This window comes from Castor canadensis, chromosome 7 (assembly GCF_047511655.1).
Source record: "Castor canadensis chromosome 7, mCasCan1.hap1v2, whole genome shotgun sequence".
NCBI classification, from domain to species: domain Eukaryota; kingdom Metazoa; phylum Chordata; class Mammalia; order Rodentia; family Castoridae; genus Castor; species Castor canadensis.
In genome coordinates this window covers 89,357,380-89,385,362 of record NC_133392.1, presented here as the reverse complement: position 1 = coordinate 89,385,362, position 27,983 = coordinate 89,357,380, and the positions used below count along the sequence as shown (strand labels likewise).

The 27,983-nt window shown below is 37.5% G+C and overlaps 2 pseudogenes; one reads left to right on the top strand and one right to left on the bottom strand.

Annotated features, from left to right (window-relative positions):
• Nucleotides 1-27,983, top strand: part of LOC109674365 (calcium-activated chloride channel regulator 4-like) — a 74,691-nt pseudogene that overhangs the window by 43,313 nt on the left and 3,395 nt on the right.
• Nucleotides 1,846-27,983, bottom strand: LOC109674362 (calcium-activated chloride channel regulator 4-like; annotated as a pseudogene).

Below are 27,983 nucleotides of genomic sequence, written 5' to 3'. Positions count from 1 at the left end.
GGCTGCCACACTTCCGTACTGAAATGTCTTAGATTTATTTTCTTTTCTAGATTCACTGCCAGAGGCAATGGGCCTAAGCTTCCCTTCCCAAACCTGGTATTTTTATGATTAACTAGACCAGCTATTAAACCATGAATGGTACCATGTGGCTTTAATGGGGAATTCATGCCAGTAATCTATACTTCAGGTGCTTTGGTCATTTTTGCTACAGTATGGCAGAGCTGGCTTTGTGGGCACTGGGTCTGTGTAGATGTTAGGGGCTCTGTGCTTAGAAAGGTTCTGAACTAGTTTAACTCTTTGCTGTTGCTGTCTTGAAATTCTGATTAATTTTAAGCATAGGCCTCTCATTTTCACTTTGTACAAGTTGTGTAGATTGTCCTGACTACAACTATAATGATCATTTAGTTTTCTTATTCTTCCTGGTTCATACCTGGCTACTTGATGCAGATTTGGGAATACAATTAATCAGGGCTTGACCTGGTAAGAAATAGTCTACCACTTGTACCCATCTGAGCACTGTAACATCAGGGAAAGAAATGACCAGGTTGGTAGGTTTTGCTTTCAGAGTTATGGGATGGATGGGTAAGAAGGGCACAGGGAAAGTATCTCTGTTGCCAATACAGAATTTCAAGCTTTAATTCTCCTTTGGTAAAAGGCCAGGTGTCTAACACTTTATCTTTTCCTCAGTTTTCTCCATGTGTACCTGCACATCTCTAGCCATTAGAACTGGATGAACAGGTGCTATCCTGCTAGAAGAGCTAGCAGTGTCACTAGACCTTTTCTTCAATGTCACAATCCCCACATGCCCTAGTGGACAGCACATTTTACTATGATTGCTGTGAGAGCAAGTCAAACCTTACTGGTAATTTAGAGTCTACCATTTACTCCCCGCTTCTTTGATCTTATATCACCTCCAAGTTAAACCACAGGCCCTTTAGTGAACCCTGGTAATCAGACCACATTAATTATGCCAGGTCAAAGGATCTAGTCCATGGTGAAAGATTGTTATTTGGACTCAGCTTATTGACTTTCATTTTCCCTTCTAAATCAGCAAGAAGTTTCTGCTAAGGCTACATGAGACACAGATATAAATGTGTGTATGTGGTTCTTTATTTCCTCTTCAGTTGCTTTGCTTGCAGAAATGTGATAGTAAACCTCTGTACAAAGTGGGAATACCAACAGTTTGAAGAACAATCCAAATTGGAAACTTGGACTCAAGAGAGGCTATAAATATGATCTACTATGTGAACTTGCTCTTTTCAACCTACATTTTGTCCTTAATGGTCTCTTTAAATCAATATAGTTGTGACCCATAAGGCTATGATTCTGAGTGATGAATTAAAACATGTTTTTAACATATTTTGCAATCTTTCTGTAAAAACAAACTCAATAGAACAGGAGCTTCACATATTCTTTTTTGATGAAAGAAACAGCTTAGCTATTATTGTGAAAAATTGCAGATTTTAGGTAAATATATTACCATCAATTTATCCTAACAGCACCAAGACTCTATTCATTTACTCCAAATACTGTTTATTTGCTTCTGTTTTGACTATTCAAATAGATAACTTTAACTTCTTCATGAGAGTTGAAGTATTTCAGAAAACATTTGCATAAGAAAAATATATAGTTAGTGATCAATAAGAAAAAACTATCACTATGATACTAAAAACAGTAAGTAAAATTATTAAACTTTAATATTCACAGCTTTTCACATATCCATGGATATTTATATCTAACCAAAGTATCCTTTTAGACCTTTTAAGATTATTTTTGTGAGTTCATGATCACACTGCTTAAATTAAAAATTCAGAAATAACTTTTACTTCTGTTCTTTCTGTTCTTTTAAAATGCTGTTCTAGGTCTCCTTGAAGAATTTCTTTTATTTAAGAAACAAATAGTGGCACTTACAATAATGGTAACAACTACCACAGCCCCTACCACTGACAACACCAAAGTTGTAATATTAACTCCAGCACTAGGATTGCTTCCAGGACTGGGGTAGTTTGGATCAGGACTCGGATCTTCTTGAGGGACAAACAGAGCCACTTGTGCAATGTTGGATGATTTTGATGTCAAATTGCTTTCGTCTACACTTTGAATGGCAATGAATGTGTGGGTTGCATTTTCTTCTGAGATTTTTCCTGGTTTAAACGCAAAGGTTTCCTCAGACTTGGCCTTCTTTGGTGCCAGGTCAGAAGTGTTAACTTGAAGAGCATCATCAAAATTGTCCCTTAGGTCAATGATATTCTCACTTATTCTTATGATATAATCTCGAACTAAGAAAGAAAAGTTACACATGGTTTAGTAAGTAGCATTCATGTTAAATTCCTTTCCATTTATTCTCAAAAATGTTATTTAGTTATGTAAAGTACATGTTTATATCAGAAGTCTGATTTTTCAATAGATGCTGAATATTTCCTTTCCTTTAATTTATCATTTTTGTTATTATTATTATTAATAGGTCTTTTGAGAGGCAGATTCTCACTTTGTATCCTAGATCAGTCTGGAACTCCTGATCCTACTGCCTTAGCCTCCCAAGTGCTGGGATCATAGGGCTGTACCATCAAGCCCAGCTAAATTCTGACTTAAAAACATTTTTTTTCCTTTTCTTTTTTGTGGTACTGGGTTTTGAACTCAGGGCTTCATGCTTGTGAGGCAAGCACTCTGCCTCTTGTGCCGCACCGCCAGCCCAGAATTCTTAAACTCTGCCAAATGCACTGTCTTTTTATGAAATATAGGACCAGGTTAAAATTTATCATGTTTGATTATTCAAGGATCTCACATTAGAAAATTCATACTTTCCGAGCTGTCAATTAAAAACTTTTCTAACCTAACCTACACACACACCCTTTCTTTTACAATGAGCTCCTTTCACTCAAGTCAAACCACATGACTCCGTTCTTACCTGTTCCAACATCAAAATCATCTCCTGGTGCTGTCCATGTGAGATTGATTTTGTCCCCATCGAGTGTTGCATGAAGGTCTGTGATTTGACTTGGTGGGAACAGGTCAGGCAATGGACCACTGGGAACATCTGACATCACAAACGCATCTCCAGTTGCTGTTCTGCTGAAACTCTCCAGCACTGTCTGAGCATCGTCAATTTCAGGTCTTGGTGGGTTCCTCTTGATTTCCCCTGCATTAAAAACTCTCTACTTTAAAAGGGGAAAACTGTACTAGTATTTTTACAATTCAATGAATCACCTTCCCAATCCTTCATACCTTTCATTTTTTTGTTTTTTCATATATGTAGCTATATTTTACTAAGTCCTGTGACACAATCATAAGTATTTAATTGGTGGAGAATTTCCTTCGATATTCTTACCAGGAAGTTGTAGGATAACATTGGATAACAAATTATTTTGGAAAGAAAACGACACTAAATGAGAATAATGTCATACAATTCAACATATGCATTTAAAACAAACATTTCTTTATTTTTGAAATTATCTCAAAGCTAAGGGTTTACCTGGGGAAATCATTCCAAGTTCCTTTCCAACCACTGGTCAGTTCCTTCCCTCCCTCCTACAAGTGCACTTCTGATTGTATTCTAATTGCTAATGAAAAGCCCCAAATGTTGCAAGATAAGGGACCAGACAAAGAAAAGCTAGCATTAAAATGCATTCGTAATGATTATCATCTTAATTTATACTTCTTTTTTTTGACATAAGAACATTTCAAATAAATGTTTATTCTTACAGCACCTGTCATCTGAAGGATAAATCCTGCTACCGATTCACACTTAGGCTTACAACGTATTGGGTTATTATCTTTGTCCTGATCTGAAAATTGGGCATATTACTGCTGATATGATTAAGGTGTTCCATAGTTACATGATACCAGCTGGAAGGTTTTGAATTCTTATGAGGTATCTAGAGGTAATTATCTGAAACTTCATTTTTTTTTTTTTGTGGAGCTGGGGTTTGAACTCAGGGCTTCATGCTTGCTAAGCAGGCACTCTACCAGTTGAGCCATTTCAACAGCACCAGAAATTCATTCTAGAAATGGAGAAAGCTATACTTTGAGTTGTAAAATGTTTGAGGACTTAGTTATATCAAATCACAAATATTTTTCAAGCTCTGAGTGGATTTTAGATACCAGGAGCTACTCACCATTCACTACCCAGCCTGGTATATAAGCAGCTCTATTTGCAGGACTCTGTAAGCTTCGCCTGGCAGAGTTTGTTCCTCCATGAGCCCTCACTTTTAAGCTATATTTGCCTGAATAAGCTGTAAAATACCTGGAGTAGACTCCATCATTTTTGAAAGTGTCAGCACCTTGTAGAAATGAAGAAATAAGCTATGACTGTAAATGAAAAGACAAGTTCATGCATTTTCTAAGACAAGCACTGGCTTCTATAAGCATAACTCAGTATTTTGCACTTGACCTTTGAAGAATATTTCCACTATGTGCTGTGAAAACAATACACTGTTGAGTTGATACCTTGAGTAATTTCGGTGTCTATATATCCTCATAACTCATCTACACAGACTGAAACGTGTGTATGTATAATGCATACTTAAGTATCTCTTCTTCTTGTCTCTTGCCAATTTATAAACAGATTACAGTACTTTTCTTAAAATTTTTCTGCCAGTGAGCTTGCTTTCAGCTAACTTTATCTATTCCTATCATGTCATTTTTCAGTCAAAAGGGTCTCCATTAGGGAAAAAGTGTCCTTGTGAAGGATTTCATTCTCACTACAGTTGACTAAAATTAGTTATTTCTCTTCAACAAGTCTTTCTTTTTTCAGATTTCACACTCTTGATCAATTAACTCTGGTTTATCAGAGGAAACCCCCATCTACCATGGGATAAACATTTGGAGTTTATAAGTGCACTTCTTGATTATGACCAGCATTGAAGTGAGTTGTTAAATTGCAAAACACATTTCCTAGGGGGTTTAATACTCTAAGCAGAGGACGTTAAAGCAAGGTCCTTGCACCAGCTGTATCTGTACCACACTAAAAATCTGGAACTTTTAGACTTGTTGAGGGAAAGCCCTCAGCATTCTGTATGTTAACAATCCTCCAGAATATACTTTGCTTTGTAGAGTGGGAGAATGCCTGCTCTCAGCTCTTGGCCATCACTAATACCTTCGTAGGTAAAGGCATCCCAAATTAGCTTGTTCTTCAATTAGCTAAATGCTCTCATGGCAGAATGTTAAGAAGTGAAATGAGATGCAGGTGAGCTTTATGCACTGTAGATGGGTTTGTGGAAAGGAAATGAAGAGAAGGGAATAGTGGTGCAAATATTGTGGTGCTTCAAGAAGACATTGAGTTGCACCAAAGAACACTTTGCCAATTCTAGTTGAAGACAGGGTTATAAAATGACTGAACAAATTACATCACAAAAGATACTGATAGAAACTTGCAATAATTCAGAAGCGTATCAAATTGTACAACGATCTCAAACAGAAGATTCAGCTCCCAGAATAACCCAGACTCTGGATAAAGGTTTTTATGCACCACTCATCCATCCAGACCAGGGAGAAGAGACTGGCCAGCACTGTTTCCTGCTTTTGTCCAGTCAGACCTGGCATCTAATGAGCCAGTGATGAGTTCTCCTTCTGTGGCAGTCCTAGCTGCCCTGGGCCTCAGTTCTCAGAATTCTGTTTGTGCTTTGTTCCAGCTTTTGAGAAATACACTTGTTCCTCTCGCTTTCCCTGTAGGGGCCTGGATTCTACCACCTAATTCTACCTGGCTGATTTGCCTCACCCTCTCTGGTCAGATTTCCTTCCTTCCTTCTTTCCTTCCTTCTTTCTTTCTTTCCTTCCTTCCCTCCCTCCCTTGCTTCCTTCTTTCCCTCTCTTTCCCTCAGTCCCTTCCTTCCTTCCCTTCTACCCTGTCTCTTTTTGTAGTACTGGGGTTTGAACTCAGGGTCTTGTGCTTACTAGGAAGTTGCTCTACCACTTGAGCCACTACACTAGCTCAGATATTCTTGATGATACCTGCCCTAAGAAGCATTGCCCAGAATTCTTGATTCTGTATCGACCTTCTGAATGAGACCTTCTTAACTGAGGATAGGTATTGAATTTCTTCATGGCAGGCAAAAATGATGACAATAAATAATATTTATTGGAAGGTTATCATGTGCAAGACTTTTACTAAGCACTTTGTAGGTTTTACTTGATGGTCCTGCTATTCCTTCACCATCCTTCTCAACTTTTTTCGTGCTTTTCTTATTGTCCTACCTCAGGACCCATTCCAATCCTGAATTAAGAAAACATCAACTTATTCCTAAAATCCTGTGAATTACCTGCTCCATTATCCAAAAGTTCCAAAACTTTTGATTTTCCACTGTTTGATTCAATGATAGCTGTCACACTGGCTCCAATGATAGGTATATAGCCCTGTAGAACTTCTGCGTAAACAATCATTGGGTTGGGGAAGCTGTTGGCATTTTTGTTCATTTTAGCATTCACTGTGATCAGAGGCACAGAAGAACTTGCTGCCCGAGAAGTCACTGTCATAGTTAGTGTTTCTGAGTTTGCTTTGGCCTGAAGATGGTAAGTCCAAATGCCCACCTGAAATTGTCGATGGAAATATACAGTAAGTATCCAGAGTCAAACTATCCTTGTTTCCATTATGCAATTGTAAAATTGCAACAGTGTGGTGAAAAAAACAGGCTTTGAGGGTTTTCCGGTTTTAAAAATTGTAAACTGAGGCAGTTCAGGCATATCACCGAGAATGCTATGCATGGTATCTATACTTTGTGACATCTTGGCTATAAAAATTGCTTCAGTTTTGGCCTTTTTTCTACCTTCAGAGTCACAGATTCTATGACCCTGGTAGCATTAGGAAGGAAGGGCTCTGTAGCTGTCTCTACACCAACTTACACAAATTGTGCCTATTCTTCATCCTTACAGTTCTTCGACTCCCTTGTCTTCCTTCTTTCATCCTTCCTCTTCTCTGCCATTGTAATTATTAGGATCACACAGCCCAGAAAAGTGCACAGTATTTTATCTTAATTTTCAAGGTGATATAGTCATTGACACATTTGTGATATAATCATTGACACATTTGTGACATGAAACAATTGATTTTCACCTTAAAAAAAATTTTTAGAGTCATTCAAACTGGTGATTGCTTACCTATGCAGTTCCTGGAATAGTAAGATAAGCCATTTTGGAAGCACTATCCACTGTGAAATTTGTGATTGATTTTCCACTGGGATTCCAGAGAGAAATTTTGGGAGGCTCTTTGTTCCATGTGACTTGAAAATATGTGTCCTTTCCCACGGTGCTGTCAATGATTACAGTGTCATTCATCCAGGAATCACTGTTCAGTGTTGATCCCTTACTTTCCAGCTGTTTAATTATATTTAAAAATTAATGACTGCAGAAGAGAATAATTTTATTCTTTTTTCTCTTAAAGATAACTCTTAATTTTTGGTCTAGAACAAGCTTACATATGGCATACCACCTTATACTGTATAATAGTTCTGAATTTTATTGGGCTGTGAGAGTTGTCAGTCTGAAAGTTTTGAAGTAAAGGTTCTGAAGAAAGGATAGGGTATAATAAAAGTCATAGAGAAGAAACATGGTTGTTAGAGTTGAGGCTATGACCCTATTATATATTCCCAATTTTCTGAACAAACACCTTCCCTGGCTATTAGCACAAAAGGGTGTTAAAATAGCAGAGAAGAATTAGTTGTGAGGTGTGTGTGTGTTTTCCTCAGTTTACCTATTTTGATATTCAAAAGACGATACTTATAGGTGACTAAAATATTTGAGCAGAGATAGAATAAAGGCCTCAGAGCTAAAATAAAGGCTAATAAATAACTGAGATAGGCACTCATGGATATTTTCCTAATGTGGAATCTTGAAATAATTTTTACACAAGATAGACAGAGAACTACCAGACAGAAAATGCATTCAGCAAAAGAACATACTGATATGTGAAGAATGAAAGAAGAGAGAAAGTAAAAGATGAGACTTTATGAGAGGAGATTTAAAGAAGTTATTCAAGTCTTTGCTGATAGTCTGGAAGAGTCTACTTTTTTGTTTATTTTCTAAAGTCACAAAAATTATATATATTTACATGTACAGCATGATGTTTTGAAATATGCATATATTATGGAAGGGCTACATCAAGATAATTAGTATAATCTCACATACTTATCCTTTGTTTTTTGTGAAAAGGACAATTAAATCTACTACCTTGGTTGTTTTCAGGTTACGATGCATGTTACTTAACTATAGTCACCATGTTTGTGTAATAGATCTCTTGAGCTTATTTCTCTTATCTAACTGAAATTTTGTATCCTTTACCTAATAGCTCTCCAAACTTTACACTCCACTAGCTACTAGTAATCACCATTTTCTTCTTTGCTTCTATGAGTTCAATCTTTATGGATTCCCCATGTGACATCATGCACACTTGTGTTTCTGTGCTTTGTTTATTTCACCTAATATGAAGTCCCAGGGAGATCCAAATTTACCTCTCACCAGGTGCTTCCTAGCAGGCACCACTTCAGGAACGATAGGAAATTCTATTTCTACTCCAACTCAGCCCTCAATCAAAAACAGCTTCAGTCCTATGCTGATAGAAGCCACTGAATTCTGTTTTGAAATATTGTTATGACAAAAATCTTAGTCCCCTGTCAAGTACATGTCTTTGAGTGGACATGAGTTAAATTTGAATATAAATGCCATTTTTCACTCCTTATCAGGAAAGGCTAAGAAAATAAGATTTCTTTGGCTATGTAATAGTGTTATTGGAGAATAAGTGTGGGAAACAGACTTTCCTGTATTCTGCAGCTGCCACCACCCAAGCCCACGTTTTTATTAATTGACATTATTGTAACATGCTTCTAATGGGTCATTATTTCTTCTATCATTTCTACCTATCTTGTAAATGAGTACAGATTAATCTCACGAAAGTTTGCTTTGGTTTTGTTGTTTCTCTAGTTAAGAAACTGCCACAGATATTCCAAGTATGAGAACAAAATTCTATTCCTGATTTCTTCCACACCTGTGAAAAGGTCCATTCTTAAAGTTTTGAGCACCTCTTGCATGCAAATTTCTCATTTCTAGTTGATTTTTCCATACTATGCTCTTATACTTTCAAATGTCTTTGGAAAATTGCATTTGGAGTTCCCACCTTCTGTTCTAAGTTATTGAAGCTAAAACAGAGTACAAAATTATATCTTCAAAATCAGTTCTCTGTCCTTACTTGTCCGTTTTTGACTGTAGTAACAATGTGCCTCATGCATGTTGAAAACCCAGAAATTCCTCTAATTTACTCTCCATACACTGCCATGTTAGGATGATTTTAATATATGTGTGTGTGTGTGTGTGTGTATCCAATATATATATTTGGCAGTAGAGGGCTTGAATTCAGGGCCTCATTCTTGCTAGGCAGGTGCTCTACCACTTGATTCACTCCACCAGTCCTTTTTTGTGATGGGTATTTTTGAGATAGGGTCTTGGGAACTATTTGCTTGGGATCTGTGCTTCCTGAGTAGCCAGGATTACAGCTGTGAGCCACTGGTGCCTGGAAACTTTTTTTTTTTTTTTGGCAGCCCTGTGGTTTGAACTCAGGGCCTCACACTTGCTAGGCAAGACTATTACTGCTTGAGCCACTCCACTAGTCCTAATGAATTTTTAACCTGTGTGCTGGATAAATCTACAGACCAGATCTCCAAACAAATCTGCATATAGCCCACATCCTATAACTTCTGTTCTCCTTATTGTTGGGAAGTAGAAAAAATAGGTCTGTTTAGGTAATCCAGGCTTATTTTAATGTAGGTGAGTTGATGAATTGGAAAACTGAAGTTACAAGTCTTGGCAAAAAGAAACGGGACACAGAGTCATGGCAGTAGAAAGAAGGGAAACAGATTTTCCTAAAACATATTTTGATAAAACAGGCTATGTTGACATTGCACATGGGACATGAATTAAAGAACAAAAGTTTATTTAAAGTTTTTGAATCTAAGTAAAAAAAAATGGTGCTGCTATCAAGACACTGACAAGAAAAAGAATTGAGTTCAGCAGAGATGTGAATAAAATTAATAATCTGTGGGGAAAAAGTGGTTGAAGAGGTGGGGAAAGCCCTAGGCTTGCAGACGTACCATTATTATTTGCCCTGTGTTTCTAGTATTTATTTCTAAAGTACATTGTGAACTAGTGCTTGAGTTCATTGTCTAAATTTAATTCGTAGGAGTGAAGAATGTAGAAAAGCTGAAATATAAGATTTTTAAAAATTCATTCATCAAAAAAAAAAAAACAAAGTCACAATGAAACCCCTTGTACAACTGTTATAAACTAATATAAATGTAAAAAATTGGAGAAAATCTATTTTTGGTCAAAAATTTAATATTATTAGGTTTCAGTGTTATCCCTTAACCAAACTTATGGAAATAAGAAAAAATTAGTATTTTACTACTTATTTTATTCTTATCTCACCACATAATTCGGTTATAGCTAAATAATATAGGTTAAAAATTTAATTTTAATCAAAAATTCACTTTGAGGCAAATAGAGAACTCAAACTTAAAACTATCAATATTTGGAGGTAGGGATGGGAATGGACTGGGGTTTGAACTCAAGGTCTCCTGCCTATGCTCTACCACTTGGGCACCTCCCTCAGCAAAAACTACCAAGCTCTTTTTTTCACTTATGCTCAATGCAAGCACAAAACCTCCAGGACTGGGAACTCTGACCTGAACTGCCTTCTGTGTGAGATCGGCGTTTTCTGATGTAAGGGAGCCAAAAGCATCAATGAGGCCATTGTTTTCAGCTACATCCGTAACAAGAAAATGTTTTCCTTCTAAAACATAAATATGTTAGTTAGGTAGCTTTCTAGAAAATAAATATTTTTCACATGTTAATAATGAAAAAGGTAACAGTTTAAACAAAATCAAAGTTTTGGTTTGTATTATTAAGCTAGACCAGTGTCAGAAAGCTGTAAAGATGAACTCTGAAATGCTAATTTAAATTATCATAACACATCAGCTACATTTATAACAGAAATCTCCGCTAGATGAAATATATCAAATAGTCACAGACCATAAAAGAAGATGTTATAATTCTTGGCATTTAGGCTCACAGACATTACAGACCCTTTCCGGTTTTATTTAAGAAATAGTTCTAACAAAGTTGGCTTTCAGGTTTTTCCAGACAAAGTGGATCAGAAACACAAAATGAGAAAGACAAAAGGGGTGCTGTATCCCCAGGTGTCCTCACGGTAGCTGGCACTGAAGGAATAGAAGAATGGGAAACAGGGGGACTATCCCCAAAAGGTACAACTTGTGCAGAAATAACTTTTATAATGGCCATGAAAATACTTTGAATTGTTAGAATTTACACAACCAAGCATTGAAAAGCAAGTATATATGTGGTATCACTAAAGCCAATTTAATACAATACTCAATACCCATGATGTAAATTGTGTATCCTCTACTATGTGTAAGAAGGCATTAGAAATATGGGCCATTTTCATCACTTCTGTGTACCTCAAATAACAGCCACTGTAGTTAGCGATTATCTAGAACTTCACTGTTTCTTTCCAGCCTGAGCTCATGTTCTCCCCCTCATAGCCCATGTCTGATAAAGGCAGCCTATGCTCTGGTCTCAGGGGGACACCATTCCCTCCATGTGTTTGCATTGTTGCTTTTCATTTATTATTTTTTGGTTATGCCTTGGTCATCTTTCCTCACCTCCACTCTTCCTATACAAACTCAGCATCCTTTTTTGAGACCCAGCTCAGAAGCCACTTAGTCTCTCATGCTTTCTTTCCCTCACAGTATACAATCATGGGGGAATTGGTGGCTCCCTCTGCTCACATAGAACTTTATTCTTTATTATTCCAGTAATGCAGGAATGTCATCTGGTTATATTTTATTTTTCCTCCAGACAACTGGACTTTAAACACCATGAGAAAAGAGATTGGGGCAGGTTTGACTCTGGTCTCCAAATCCTGGCAGAGTACCTACAGAGCAGGAGCTCAAGAGAAGTTGTTGAGTTGTGAAGGTCTGCATTTACATATTGTAATTAAAGGTGTGCAATATATAGGTCATGCTTTACCTGTTATATCGCTCATCTCTGTTACTGCTGCATCAGCATCTGGTCCCAAAGCAATAAGATGAATAATGACCCCACTTTGCTTCACAGTCTCAACACAACTACTTGCAGTGTTGTCCTCCCCATCAGTCAGCAGCACTATTTCAGACCCATCTAATTGGGAATTTTTCTTTTCAATTACCTGCAAACATAATTCAGAGCCCAATTACCATACTAGTTCAAATGCAACAATAGGAAATTAGAAACTATTATAGGGGAAATAGGTAGAAGTAGGTATGATAGAAGAGATAGTCTCTGTTTTAAAGTCATAGAATCTGCAATTAATAATCCCTGGGAATCTTATGTAATATTTTGCTGCCTCTCAATTACAGATACTATTTGTTCAAATGAAAGTAGATGGGGACAGGGCTTTGGAAAACCCCACCTAGACTAAATGGCATGACATCTCAGTCTGGAAAAATAAGGTCAGTCAAATTCTCAGAATTAAAGTAAATATCTTTTGCTAGACTATGCTTTGACGAGCCTGCAGTGTATAAAGTCTGTTGTACATACAGTCAGATGCATTAAGAATCCACCTCAACATAAAAAGTAATAAATTTCAAATTAGAAAATAACTCACTATGCTTATAATAAAATGTGTTTAAATTATAACGTTTATGTCAGAGACCTTATTATAATGTTTTTAATTTACTTTTAATAGAATGAGCACAGAACTAAGCACATTAATGATGCTCAAAGGCTACATGAATAATATTTATTGAGTACTATTTGTAACTTGAATCGTTTTCTTGTAAAGCACCACATTGGAAACATAGAGTTCCAAATCTAAGTACCTGGAATGGCAGATAAAGACAAATTAGCCCAGTACAAAAACTATATTTCATTTTCTGTAGCAGTTTTTATTGTACTGGGTTCTTTGAGTTCTATTTTGGGAAACTGAGTCCAGGCCAAAAGGCAAAGAAAAGCCATACTATCAGTGGCTTTGGGCATGGGAGTGAAGATTTGGGTAGATGTACAAATAGTTGGATGCAAATAGCTACTTATTATTTATAAACATAAATATGGAGTAATATATGTTCTGACATGCATTGAAAGCAAATAAAAATAGTGAAAGGCTCCTATACTTTTATGGCATTCATACAACATCCCATCGTGCTCTTCCTACACAACTGAGTCCAACAAAAAGATCCTAAGATGAAACAGAGTTCTCTTTCCCTCAAATTTCTGAATTATGTTTATTCACTGAATAATGAACAATGTATCAGTGACTGAGCTGTGGAATTAAAGGAGCTACATGGTTCTTGCATTCATTGAAAGAATTGAATTCAATTTACAATATCTACTGAGCAGGATTGAGATGTAGAGATGAGCAGCAAAGGCATAAATAATATGTAAACCAATATGTAGGTAGAATAGTATAAAGTTGAAAAGAAATGACAAAATATTATAGGTCCACCATTTACTGAATGTTTATAATATGTATTGTTTATATACTATTATATATATTGTTTACATATTTGATATATGATGTAATTTAACACAAGTCCAACTGCCAGCTGTCTCCCAATCACCACTCTTGCTCACTATAGGAGCAACCAGTATCACTTTCCTAAAACATAACTTGATTATCAGACTCTGATTCTTCAAATCCTTCAGTAGCTTTCTGTGTACTTAAAGTAGAGTTAAAAGCCTCTTGTATTTGTTTTGAAGCTTTGAAAGCTTCAGTTATTGTCTATTTCTCCAAGGACATTTTACAGTCCCTTTGTCAATCTCTAGTGCCACCAGCTCCTACCATTTCTTAAAGTCATTCAGTTCTTTTTCACCTCTGTCCCTAAGAACTTTGTGTTCCCCATTCTATAGGAACCATTGGTTCTTTCTCATTCTTCAGATCTTAGTTGTTGTCTATTAGAGAAGGCCTCAGTGGCTCTCTACCTAAAGCAGTTCTCTGTCTTTCTCATTCTCCTTATCAGATCACCCTGCTGCATTACTTCACAACACAGTGTCTGTAATATGTAGGTACTATTTTTTAATCATGTATGTAGTATCTGTTCTTCACTGATTGTAGCATGCAGCACAGAGTGAAGAAGTTTTGTTTGGCACATAACAAGCAGAAAATAAATAAATGTTGAATAAATGAAAACATGAACAACCTTATGTGCTAGTCTTCATTATTATCCCATTACCCATGAGGTAATGAAGGACAAGAGAGGTCAAGAATCATGCTTAGGGTCACAAAACAAATAAGCGACAATTGTGATTTTATACAGACCTACACATTACAAACCGGTTACAATCCATGTAATTCATAAAAGAGAGAGATTCAATAGAGTTGGGGGGAGGTAGAGAAAGCTAAACAAAGGGGAGAGGAATTTAAAGAAATGGTTGAATTTTAGAATGTAAAGATGGGAAGTAAAATATGTTAAACAGAAGAATTACAGGGTTACCCAGTGGGCTTGGAGAACAATGTAGGCAGAAAATTGCTTGGAGCATAGAGCATCAGGAAGGAAAAACTGAGGAAAAAGTCTAGAAATACAGATAAGAGAAAACTTAAGGCTTAGGAAACTTTTGAGTAACATTAGATTGGGAAAATCAGACAATATTATAGACTGTGAATGGAAAACAGGATTTCTAATCAGGAAAGTGACATAATTGATATTATTATGCATCAAGATGAACATTTGGATAAAATTCACTGTTTAAGATAGAAATTATTGTTCTAAGTATGTAACACTTCACTTAATCCTTATGATAATCCTGTGGTATTCTTTCCAATTTCCTGCACTTTATAAAGTGTAGAGAATCCTAAGGGACTGAAAAGTTCAGTAAGTTTGCAGAGCTAGAAAGTAGCAGAGCTGCTGCTGTGATGTCAAAGTTCACATTCTCGCTCACGAGGCTTGCTCTACTTATGACCACCTGTGCTCCATTGAAGTTCATACCTACAGGTCAGTTTGCCTTGTCTGAATGTCACCTAAGCTGAAAGGAGAACTGGCCCAAAGGGGATCACACTGTGTAACTTGCTTCACTGCCTCAACAGTTGATGGTTTTTGAATCCAACCATGCTTATTTTAGCACCAGCCATTGTACAGTTACAAAAGAGTAAGGTCCCTGACTTCCTTATAATCTTGTAGCATTTTTATGCTTATTTATTCCCTCACAGTTTCCTCACTGTTAAACTGATCCACTCAAAATCAAGTGAATTTTTTCTGTGTGCTGTGTCCCGTGTCCCTTAGTTTTAATTATGTTAAATTATGTAGCAAATATGCACAACAGCACTTCACATTAAAATGTCCTGAAAACAAAAAAAAAATTTGCAGCATGATTTTCACCTGAAATGCAGCTTGAATCCCTTTACAGATGGAAGTTCCTCCACTAGCTACTGAAGGTAATCTTTCCAGCAGCGTGTTTCATTCAGTGTTGCCTTTTATTTGGGTTAGTTTACTTTTAATACTGGCAGTACTATCAAAGTGAACCATCCCTACCCAGGATCCATTTTCAACAGTCTGCAGCAGGAAATATTTTGCTGCTTGATTCATTCAGTTGAGGCGGTCACTAAGCTGAATGAAAAAGGATGAGAAAACAACGAGGTGATTTTCAGCTGGAAGATAATAGCAGATCACACAAATGAGCACATAAAATGTATTGGTAGGAATTTTCTATGGATGTTAATGGAATTTTGAAGAAGGCAATTATCATTTTTTCAATTGATGCAACTGAAAAATATGGTTATGTTTATTATGGGATACATACAATTTAGTAAGCTTTTTACCTAGAGCTCATTCCTGGCGCCAGTTAGAGGTGGAAGTTAGGGTAGAGATTGAGTTGGAATTAGGGGTGATGATTCACATCTTAGAGCATCTCTAATTACTCCTGAGATCCTTTGTGCCTGTTGTCTTAAGATGAAATCACACCTCAGAGCTCACAAATCAACCAAAGTATCTTGAACTCCAACCACGTTCGAAATTACCCAATTTACTGGGGACTAGTCAGGTGACTAGTGAAATTTACATGAACTGTAGCTAAATTCTGAGAAATCCAGTCCCACTCCCTATTGACCCATTTCCTCATCTTCTCCTAACCTTTACCCGCCCCTTCTCCACCAGTGAGTTAACTGGAACTGACTCTTAGGCAACCCATCAGGACTCATATCCGTCTTCCTAGTTGATTGCCCAGGACATATGTGTACCTCTTCTTGTATTTGTCTTCTCCAGTCCCTATCAGCACACTCATGAGTGGTACCTACCCAGAACCCCAATTTCCTTCTGAATTCCTAAACCCTCTCATAATGAAACACTTGTATGTCCCCATATCCAAGAGCTCTTCACTATTTTGCTTTGCCTTTATACTGGATCTACCAGCACCCTGTGGAGGGCAGGCTGCCCATCTCTCAATCGGGAACATTTCCTCAACCTTTGTGTGGGTTGTGATCCAGCACTTTGTTGTCCTCTGTGAAGTCCTGTGTTCTTGTGGTGCATTTCATTAATCTGCATCATTTTCTGCCCTTTTCAATAACCACCTTCCCCTCATCTGCTGAATGTTTTATTCCTGGTCTTCAATATGTTCTGTTCCACCTCAAATGTGCCATCCATCCAGGTTCTTTCTCACATTGCACGTGTTTGTAGTTTGTTTATTTCAACAATTACTTATTGGTCATCCCTATGTGATGATCTGTTCTAAGCCATAGCAATATAAAGATGCATCTGACAATGTTCCAGTTCCTGTGGCAGTCCCAGTATAGTGGGGACAGTTGTGCAGTTTCAACAAAATATATAGTAATAGTGTATCTACAGGGCAGTGCTGGGAATCATCAGAATTGCCTACAGCACCCTAAATGACCAGCCCATTTCTCCTGGAGGAAGTGTCTCTCCTAAACTTTGGAAACAAGAATCCATTAAACAGGCAGAGGGGAGGGAGAGAACACATTCTCTACTGAACTCTGAACTTCAGTTTTTGTTTGTTTCTTTCTTTTTTGAAACAGGGTCTTGGTAGCCCAAGCTGGCATGAAGCATGCAGTCCTCCTGCTGGGATAACAGGTGTGCACCATGCCTGACCATGACCTTCTCAAGGACATGAATCTCTTCTCTGAGTCTAATACAATGCCTGCCATTCACAGAATGACAAGAGAAATACTGAATGGCTGCATCTACTCATATATTCTTTATGGTGATGCTTTTTTTTTTTGTTTGTGTCATTGAACGTAAAGGGGACACCTGTACAGTTGATATAAGTAAAAGAAAGCAATGTTAGGAATTGTGCTAATCTAGTAATCCACTCTGTCCTCCTGTCTCCTAAGCATTTTTAGTAAAAGGGTTAAAAGCAGTTTCATATTTCAATCTCTGGTTTTGATCTTGCCACTAAACAACCTCAGAGGTCTCCTTGGTCAATCATTCATATTTTGGAAAACGTAAAAAGACATTCTTAAGTTAGATCTTCTTAACTCTACTGACATATTTCTTTCGTTCTTTCACCACAATATTTTTTGCAGAATATTGAGGTCACAATCACAGGAAGTGATGGTACTTTATGCCACCATGCTAGCAGGAACAAGCCAGGTACAGGTAGAGGTTAGTATGTGTTCTAGCATCTGATTACCCCTGTTGCTATGTACAGTAAAAAATGGTCCCATGTACTTACAGACATGCTTCCAGATTTATCAAGAACCAAGCACACAATTCTTTCTCTGGGCCTCAGTAATAAGAAGACAGGTGGAGGGGGGGATGTTTCCATTGGTGTGGAATTTTTAAAATCCTCAGAATTGCTGATTACCTCCCATGTACTTCTGTAACCACACTTTATGTTTTGTAGGCTTAGAGCTTCCTGGTTATGGGTTTTTTCATTACAGAATTCAACTACCTGAAAGGTTAACAAAATGAAAAAATATTATTACTGTACTATGCATTAAAAATCCTAACTACAAACCTGAAAAAATTAAAATGCTCTGAAAATGTACTTTTATTGAATAAAATGTAACTACAATCAATATTTTAAATTAAGTAGAATTACTGTAACAGTAATAGTGCCAATAATAATAGATAACACTAGTTGAATGTTTACCATTTGTCAGCCAATGTTCAAAGAAAACTCTATTAATAATATTGAATCTGCATGTCACCTGGACAGGTATTTTAGATCAGATTTGTCAGGGCTGCGGATGTATTCTAGTGAATAGATTGCTTGCCTACCATATGCAAAGCCCTAGATTCAGTCCCTCCAATGTAATAATAATAATAGTAATAAACAATAATAATAAAATTTTAAAATGAATAAAATAAGCTATAACCTTGGTCGTAAATTCTGGTAGCAATGATTGGCATACTTACCGAATCAATACTTTGCATAAACATTATGGAAGCCTTTTCTGTTTGAACTTCATCAGGGAAGAACTGACAGTCTTTTTCATACAGTTTCGTGGTAGAATTAGTCCTGCATGTTCTAAATACACAGCTGCCTCCTTGGCATGTGTAAACTCTGTTTAGACCAGAGATACCTGTGGAACACCTGAAAACAGGTGACAGTCTTTGAGTCAACAACCTCGTTATTAACACCTTAAAACATCTTAAACGGTTCTTTTCATGATGATCTTTGTGTCAAGATGCCTTTGTGTGTGACATCAAAAGTTGAGAGTTCTAATCCAAGTATTACCTTTTTTTCCCCAAGAAATTATAGTGGGAAAATTTAAATGTGACCCTAAGATATACATAATGGCTGAATTCTCTGCTGGGATTGAAGCTGCTGGTTTCTTGCTTGCCCATCTCTCCTGCTAGTTTTGTGGTAGAAACTGCACTGCAGGCACACCTGGATGAGCGAACTTGTGAAATCATTTACTTTAAGTAACTTGAAGTTCTGTGCAGATTTGTTTTTGAGGGGGAGATATACCCCCAAAGAGTGGGTCATGGCAGCTACATGTGTTTTGAAAATTTGAGGACCATTTTTATCAAAAGGAAAATGCCACTGGGAACCAAGAATGAGGTGTGTCGAGGACAGTAGAATAAGGAGTGATGGTGGCATTTTAGCATTGGTCATGGGTGGCAGTGATTACTGAGCACAGGCTGAATGTGAATATATCTCATCTTTTCCAGAGGCTTCCAGTTCAAATTCAGAAGCAATGACTGGATTTCACTGAGTAATGTAGGGAGTCTTTTAAATATATTTGTGTTCCTGTTGGCTACAAACCTGGCGAACATAAGGATGCTATCTTTATGAACAATCTCGATGAATATTCTGCAGAAGAAACGCCATTTATGACCTAAACCATTGTAATCCATGTAGCATTTTAAATATGCATCCCTGAAAACGGTGCAGTGGGCAGAGGAAGGACCTTCATGGAAATCATGTACTTTTCAGTTTACCTTTCAATAAGTGACAAAGTTTGTAGCCCCAGCAGGACTTGTAACATTGATGAGGCTGCCTCCACCCAATTTTAGGCAAGTGTTCTATTACTTGAGCCACAAGTGATAATGCCTTAATAATGGCACCCAATTTTGAATGTATTCCCCCCCAACAATTTTGCTCTCTTGACCTCAGAATCAGGAGGATCCTCTATTAACAGCTGTGATGCTAAGTTGATTTTTTAAATGACATTTTAAAATCTCTGAGAAGTTCCTAGTTGACTGGTTGAAGCTGCTTGATATCCTACTTAGCTCACATTAGCAGTATATAACCAGTTTGTTCATTTTATGGAATATGAATGATTTTATGGACCTCCACCTATAGTAAGTTCATCTACATAGTATGTAAACTTAGACCAAATGAGTTCTGGCACCCTTGGCAGAGAGGTATAATATATCAAATTGCCCACCAAAAGTTAAATATTAAATTTGTGTGAATTTTAAATAGGCAACCAGCTTATTTATGATCAGCTTTCTAAAAACTTAAAACAGTTTGTGATATAACATGTATTATTTTTACTGAGACAAATCGCACAATTATCATTTGAAAGAAGTCAAAGCAAGGAAAATAAGACCAGCTAAAAGCTTGAGGTAACCTAGGAGAGACAGATAGTCATGCCTTGTTGCTTCAATTTTCTTTGACTTAGCGCTGTAGAAAGGCTGGTCTTCATTGTACTCATCAAACACTCCCCAGCGGAGATGGGCCCACTCGTGCACAAGCAGTCTACCTGTGGGAAAGCAATTTTAAATATGGTCATAATTCAACTGACAAAATTAGTATCTTAAAAATTTGAATGGCACACACCTGTAATTTATGCAGTTAGGAATAATAAAACACATATCTATAAATGCTCTTGAGGGAGTGATAATGAAATAAAGATTGGGAAGCACTATTACAGACCATATAAAATTGTGTGGATGTCAAAAGGAAGTGATTCACTTCTGATACATGAAGGATTAATTATATGAAGCAGATAAAAAATTCTTTTTGGCACTGCTGAAGCCTGGACTCAGGGCCTTGCATTTACTAGGTAGGTGCTTTTAGCACTTGAACCACACCCCCAACCCTTTTTCCTTTAGATATTTTTAGCATAAGGTCTCTCATTTATGCCTAGACCACACCCTTCTATCTAGGCATCAGGCACAACTGGGATGACCGGCATGTGCCACCATGCCCCATTTTGCTGGTTGAGACAGGGTCTCCCTAACTTTTTTCCAGGGCTGGCCTTGAACTGCAATCCTCCCCATGTCTACCTCCTGAGTAGCTAGAATTACAAGTATGTACTATGTCCTCAACTAAAATAATAAATTTTGATAATATATTAACTATAGTACCAGATATTAAGAAATATAAAGACTTGTAAGATATAGTCTTTATTTTGGAGAAGTTTTGAGAAAGGGAGTTAGAATAAAATATTTCAAGTATTTCAAGATAAGTTGCAGAGTACAGATGAATCCACAGCTTAAGATGTAGTAAAAGAAATAGCAGAACTTTTAGTGATAAAACTGGGGAAAACTTCAGAGGAAACAAATGGAGAGGAGACTAGAAATAAAATCTTTTGTGCTACAACGAATGCTTCAGTGTGCAAATGCCCTCATGTGAGATCTGACACATGGGGAAACAGCAGTGTTAGGCAGAAGTCCTGCCTCTCAAAGCATGGTCCTGAACCAGCAACATCCACATCACCTGGAGCTCATTGCAAATGCACAGTTTCAGGCCCAGCCTAAACCTTCTAGATCAGAATTTGGATTTTCAAATTCTTTAAAATTATTGGCTTAAGGTTTGCTGGATAAGTGAAACCAGGTGACTAGGAATAGAATTATAATTTTCAGTGTGGAAGGGAACAGCCCAATATCAGCTACAGGAGTTTGGTGAAATGTTTAAAAAATGAAAACTGCCAGCACCTGTGGCTGTCTTCATAGACGGGTCCACTATCATACTTGTTCCCTCCTCAGGTTGCCCCAGCTCCCACCCACCTTAAAAGCAGTCCCTGTGACTCAGAATTCCACTCCATCTCCATTCTCATCTCAGTTGGGCCCTCTGTTGTTATTTAGAGAGAAAGAGAGAGGACTGAAAATAAAAAATAAAAAGAATAAAGATAAGAATAAAAATAAAAAATAAGTAAATGGAAGAAATATATATATAAATAAAATAAAACAAAATGAAAAATAGAACAAAAAACCTCCAAGTTCAAATGCAATGAAGTTTCAGTCTTATTAATTTTGGTGTCTGTCTGTCTCCAATCCTGGAGATGGTGCCTCAGATGTTATTCTGTAGTTGTCTTATCAAAGGGGATGCATAAAGTAGAGCAAAACTGCACACACACACACCAAAAAACCCCACAAAGTGTCCCAAGTTCAAATGCAATACAGTTTCAGCAAGTTTTTCAGCATGCAGGTGTAGTTTGGTTGTTTTCTCATCAAAGGTAGGGAGAGAAAAAAAAAGAGTCTGGAGACAGTTCTGTGAATGGTATCTGGGGCTGTGGCTTGCCTGCCCACTGCTGTCAGCTTGCTCTTGCTGGAGGCGTTATTTATGCAGATCTCAGGGGTAAGCTTAACACTCACCTGGCCCTTCAGGCTTTGTTTACTCAGAGTTCTCCTGTGCCCAAGCCTCTGCTACAAGCTTTCCCCTTTCCAAGCACAGTGGGGGAGGTGACACTGCACCCGCTTTCTCTGGCCTGCGTGTTTATTTCCAGCTCACGTGAGAAGTGGGTCTTCCCCACTCTCCTGTGGAGTTTTCCTTCCTCCACGACTCTCACAAGCTTTCCCGCTCCTGGTTGCTGGGCGCACGCCCCTGCTCCCTCCGAAGCCTCTCTGGCCAGGCCCGGTTTGTTATTTACAGTTCTTAGAAGGATTCCCTTCCCCCTCTCTTTTTTCCCCAGGTGGAGGTCGATCTGTCCAGAGTACTATGCTGATCTGGCCCAGGGTTGTCTGAGGGAGTACCACAGTACCACTAAGCTCACCTGGTCCGCGTCTTCCCAAGCCATCTGGGCGCAGGCAACTGGCGGCCTGGGGGCCCTCCTGGTTTCTCTGGTTAATGTGAAGTGGAGATTCTCTGCGCCGGCTGGAGGTGTGCAGGGGTCAAAGTTTTGCCTCTTCTCGGTGGTTTTGCCTGCAAGGTGTGTCTCCAGCATCTCTCCAAGATTTCACTATAAGAGGCATGCTTTTTGCTTCCTCCCTCTAGCCACCATCTTGGAATCCCTGGTAGTTTCCTCTGAGGGAGTAACTGATGTGGTAGAGCACAGGCAGGAGACCTTCAGTTCAAACTCCAAATATTGATAGTTTTAAGTTTGAGTTCTCTATTTGCCTAAAAGTACATTTTTGATTAAAATAAAATTTTAACCTATAATTTATTCTTTAGCTATAACTAAATTATGTCATGAGATAAGAATAAAATAAGTAATAAAATACTAATTTTTTCTTATTTCCATAAGTTTGGTTAAGGGATAACACTGAAACCTAATAATATTAAATTTTCTACCAAAAATAGACTTTGTCCAATTTTTTACATTTCTATTAGTTTATAACAGTTGTACAGGGGGTTTCATTGTGACTTTGTCTATTTATTTTTTGATGAGTGAATTTTTTAAAATCTTATGTTTCAGCTTTCATACATTCTTCACTCCTATGAATTAAATTTAGACAATGAACTCAAGTAGTAGTTCAGAATGTGCCTAGAGGGAATATACCTTAGAAATAAATACTAGAAAGACAGAGCAAATAATAATGGTACATCTGCAAGCCTAGGGCTTCTCCTACCTCTTCAACCACTTTTTCCCCACAGATTATTAATTTTATTCACATCTCTGCTGAACTCAATTCTTTTTCTTGCCAGTATCTCGATAGCAGCACCATTTTTTGTTACTTAGATTCAAAAACTTTAAATAAACTTTTGTTCTTTAATTCATGTCCCATGTGCAATGTCAACACAGCCTGTATTTATCAAAATATGTTTTAGGAAAATCTGTTTCCCTTCTTTCCACTGCCATGATTCTTTCACATTTCCTTTTACTAAGACTTCTATCTTCAATTTTCCAATTCATCAAGTAAGCTACATTAAAATTTGCCTGGATCACCTAAACAAACCTAATTTTCTCTACTTCTCAGCAATAAGAAGAATAGAAGTTACAGGATGTGGGCTATATGCAGATTTGTTTGGAGATCTGGTCTGTAGATTTATCCAGCACACAGGTTAAAAATTCATTCTAGGACTGATGGAGTGGCTCAAGCAGTAATAGTCCTGCCAGGCAAGCATGAGGTCCTGAGTTCAAACCACAGTGGTGCCAAAAAAAAATTACCAGGCACCAGTGGCTCACAGCTGTAATCCTGGCTACACAGGAAGCACAGATCCCAAGCAAATAGTTCCCAAGACCCTATCTCAAAAATACCCATCACAAAATAGGTTGGTGGTATGAATCAAGTGGTAGAGCACCTACCTAGCAACCATGAGGCCCTGAATTCAAGCCACTCTATTGCCAAATATATATATTGGGATACACACACACACACACACACACACACATATATACATATACATGTATATTAAAATCAACCTAACATGTCAGTGTATGGAGAGTAAATTAAAGGAATTTCTTGGATTTTCAACATGCATGATGAATGGAATAGTGTTACTACAGACAAAAATTGACAAGTAAGGACAGAGAACTGATTTTGAAGATATTATTTTGTACTCTGTTTTAGATTTAATAATTTAGAATAGATGGTGGAACTCCAAATGCAATTTTCCAAAGACATTAGAAAGTATAAGAGCAGAATATGGAAAAATCTGCTAGAAATGAGAAATTTGCATGCAAGAGGTGCTCAAATTTTAAGAGTGGACTTTTCACAGGTGTGGAAGAGATAAGGAATCAAATTTTGTTCTCATACTTGGAATATCGTTGGCAGTTTCTTAAATAGAGAAACAACAAAACCAAAGCAAACTTTCATGAGGGTAATCTGTAACTTTAACCTCATGAAGAAGAAATAATGACCCATTAGAAGCATGTTAAAATAATATCAATTAAAAGAATGTGGACTTGGGTGGTGGCAGCTGCAGAACACAGAAAATTCTGTTTCCCACACTTATTCTCTTCTAATACTATTATGTAGCCAAAGAAATCTTATTTTCTTAACCTTTCCAGACAAGCAGTGAAAAATGGCATTTATGTTCAAATTTAACTCATGTCACTCAAAGACATGTACTTGACAAGCGACTAAGATTTTTGTCATAACAATATTTCAAAGCAGAATTCAGTGGCTTCTATCGGCATAGGACTGAAGCTGTTTTTGATTAAGCACTGAGTTGGAGTAGAAATAGAATTTCCTATTGTTCCTGAAGTGGTGCCCGCTAGGAAGCACCTGGTGAGAGGTAAATTTGGATCTCCTGGGACTTCATGTTAGGTGAAATAAACAAAGCACAGAAACACAAGTGTGCATGATGTCATATGTGCAATCCATAAAGATTGAACACATAGAAGCAAAGAAAACAATGGTGATTACTAGCAGCTAGTGGAGTGTAAAGTTTGGAGAGCTATTAGGTAAAGGATACAAAATTTCAGTTAGATAAGAGAAATATGCTCAAGAGATCTATTACACAAACATGGTGACTATAGTTAAGTAACATGCATTATAACCCTGAAAACAGCCAAGGTAGTAGATTTAATTGTCCTTATCACAAAAAACAAAGGATAAGTATGTAAAATTATGCTAATTAGCTTGATTTAGCTCTTCATAATATATGCATATTTCAAAACATCATGCTGTACATGTAAATATATACAGTTTTTGTGACTCTAGAAAATAAACAAAAAAGTTGACTCTTCCAGACTATCAGCAAAGACTTGAATAACTTCTTTAAACCTCCTCTCAGAAAGTCTCATCTTTGACTTTCTCTTTCCTCAAGATTTCATTTTTCACATATCATTATGATCTCTTGCTGAATGTATTTCTTTTTTGGTGCTTCTCCCTTTATCATGTGCAAAAAATTATTTCAAGATTCCACTTAGGAAAATATCTATGAGTGCTTGTCTCAGTTATTTATTAGTCTTTATTTTAGCTCTGAGGCTTTTATTCTGTCTCTGCTCAAATATTTTAGTCACCTGTAAGTATTGTCTTTTGAATCACAAAATACATAAACTGAGGATAAAACACACACACACAAACACAACTAATTCTTCTCTGATATTTTAACATCCTTTAGTGCTAATAGCCAGGGAGGGTGTTTGTTCAGAAAATTGGGAATATATAATAGGGTCATAGCTTCAACTGTAACAACCATGTTTCTTTGCTATGACTTTTATTATACCCTATCCTTTCTTCAGAACCTTTACTTCCTAACTTTCCTACTGACAACTCCACACCCAATAAGATTCAGAACTATTATACAGTATAAGGTGGTATGCCATATGTAAGCTTGTTCTAGACCAAAAATTAAGAGTTATCTTTAAAAGAAAAAAGAATAAAATTATTCTCTTCTGCAGTCATTAATTTTTAAATATAATTAAACAGCTGGAAAGTAAGGGATCAACACTGAACAGTGATTCCTGGATGAATGACACTGTAATCATTGACAGCACCATGGGAAAGGACACATTCTTTCAATTCACATGGAGCAAACAACCTCCCGAAATTTCTCTCTGGACTCCCAGTGGAACACCAGTCACAAATTTCACAATGGACACTGCTTCCAAAATGGCCTATCTTACTATTCCAGGAACTGCACAGGTAAGCAATCAGCTGTTTGAATGCCTCTGAAAAAATTTTTAGTTGAAAATCAATTGTTTCATGTCACAAATGTGTCAATGATTATATCACTTTGAAAATTAAGATAAAATATTGTGCACTTTTTTCTGGCCTGTGTGATCCTAATAATTACGATGGCAAAGAAGAAGGATAAAAGAAGGAAGACAAAGGAGTCTAAGAACCGTAAGGATGAAGTATAGGAATGATTTGTGTAACTTGGTGTACAGACAGCTACAGAGCCCTTCCTTCCTAATGCTATCAGGGTCATAGAATCTGTGACTCTGAAGGTAGCAAAAAGGCCAAAACTGAGGCAATTTTTATAGGGGAGATGTCAAAAAGTATAGATATACGCATAGCACTCTTGGGTGATTTGCCTGAACTACCTCAGTTTACAACTTTTAAAACCTGAAAACCCTCAAAGCCTGTTTTTTTCACCACACTGTTGCAATTTTACAATTGCATAATCGAAACAAGGATAGTTTGACTCTGGATACTTACTATGTATTTCCATCGACAATTTCAGGTGGGCATTTGGACTTACCATCTTCAGGCCAGAGCAAACTCAGAAACACTAACTATGACACTGACTTCTCAGGCAGCAAGTTCTTCTGTGCCTCCGATAACAGTGAATGCTAAAATGAATAAAAACGCCAACAGCTTCCCCAACCCAATGATTGTTTACACAGAAGTTCTATTGGGTACAGACCTATCATTGGAGCCAGTGTGACAGCTATCATTGAATCAAACAGTGGAAAATCAAAAGTTTTGGAACTTTTGGATAATGGAGCAGGTAATTCACAGGCTTTAGGAATAAATTGATTTTTTCTTATCTCGGGATTGGTATGGGTCCCGTGGCAAAGTAGGGCAGTAAGACAGGCACGAAAAGAGTTGAGAAGGATGGGGAAGGAATAGCAGGACCATCAGGTAAAACCTACAAAGTGCTTAGTAAGAGTCTTGGACATTGTAAGTTTCCAATAAATATTATTTATTGTCATCATTTTTGTCTGCCATGAAGACAGTCAATACCTATCCCCAGTTAACAAGGTCTCATTCAGAAGGTTGAGGACAGAATCAAGAATTCTGGGCAATTCTTTTTAGGGCAGGCATCATCAAGAACATCTGGAGCTGGTGGAGCTGTTCAAGTGGTAGCACACTTGGCCAGCAAGCATGAGACCCTGAGTTCAAATCCCAGTACTACAAAAAGAGACAGGGTAGAAGGGAGGGAAGGAAGGAAGGAAGGAAAGGAAAGAAGGACAAAAAGGAGGAAGAAGGGAGGGAGGAAGGAAGGAAAGAAGAAACGAGGGAAGGAAGAAGGGAAGGAGGGAGGGAGGAAGGAAGGAAGAACGGAAAGGGAGGAAGGAAATCTGGGCAGAGAGGGTGAGGCAAATCAGCCAGGTAGAATAAGGTGGTAGACTCTAGGACCCTACAGGGAAAGCGAGAGGAGCAAATGTATTTCTCAACAGCTGGAACAAAGCACAAACAGAATTCTGAGAACTGAGGCCCAGGGCAGTAGGACTGCCACAGAAGGAGGACTCATCACTGGCACATCAGATGCCAGGTCTGACTGGAGAAAAGCAGGAAACAGTGCTGGCCAGTCTCTTCTCCCTGGTCTGGATGGATGAGTGGTGCATAAAAGCCTTTATCCAGACTCCAAATAATTCATTTTTATAACCCTGTCTTCAACTAGAATTGGCAAAATGTTCTCTAGTGCAACTCAATGTCTTCTTGAAGCACAACAATATTTGCACCACTATCCCCTTCTCTTCATTTCCTTTCCACAAACCCATCTACAGTGCATAAAGCTCACCTGCATCTCATTTCACTTCTTAACAT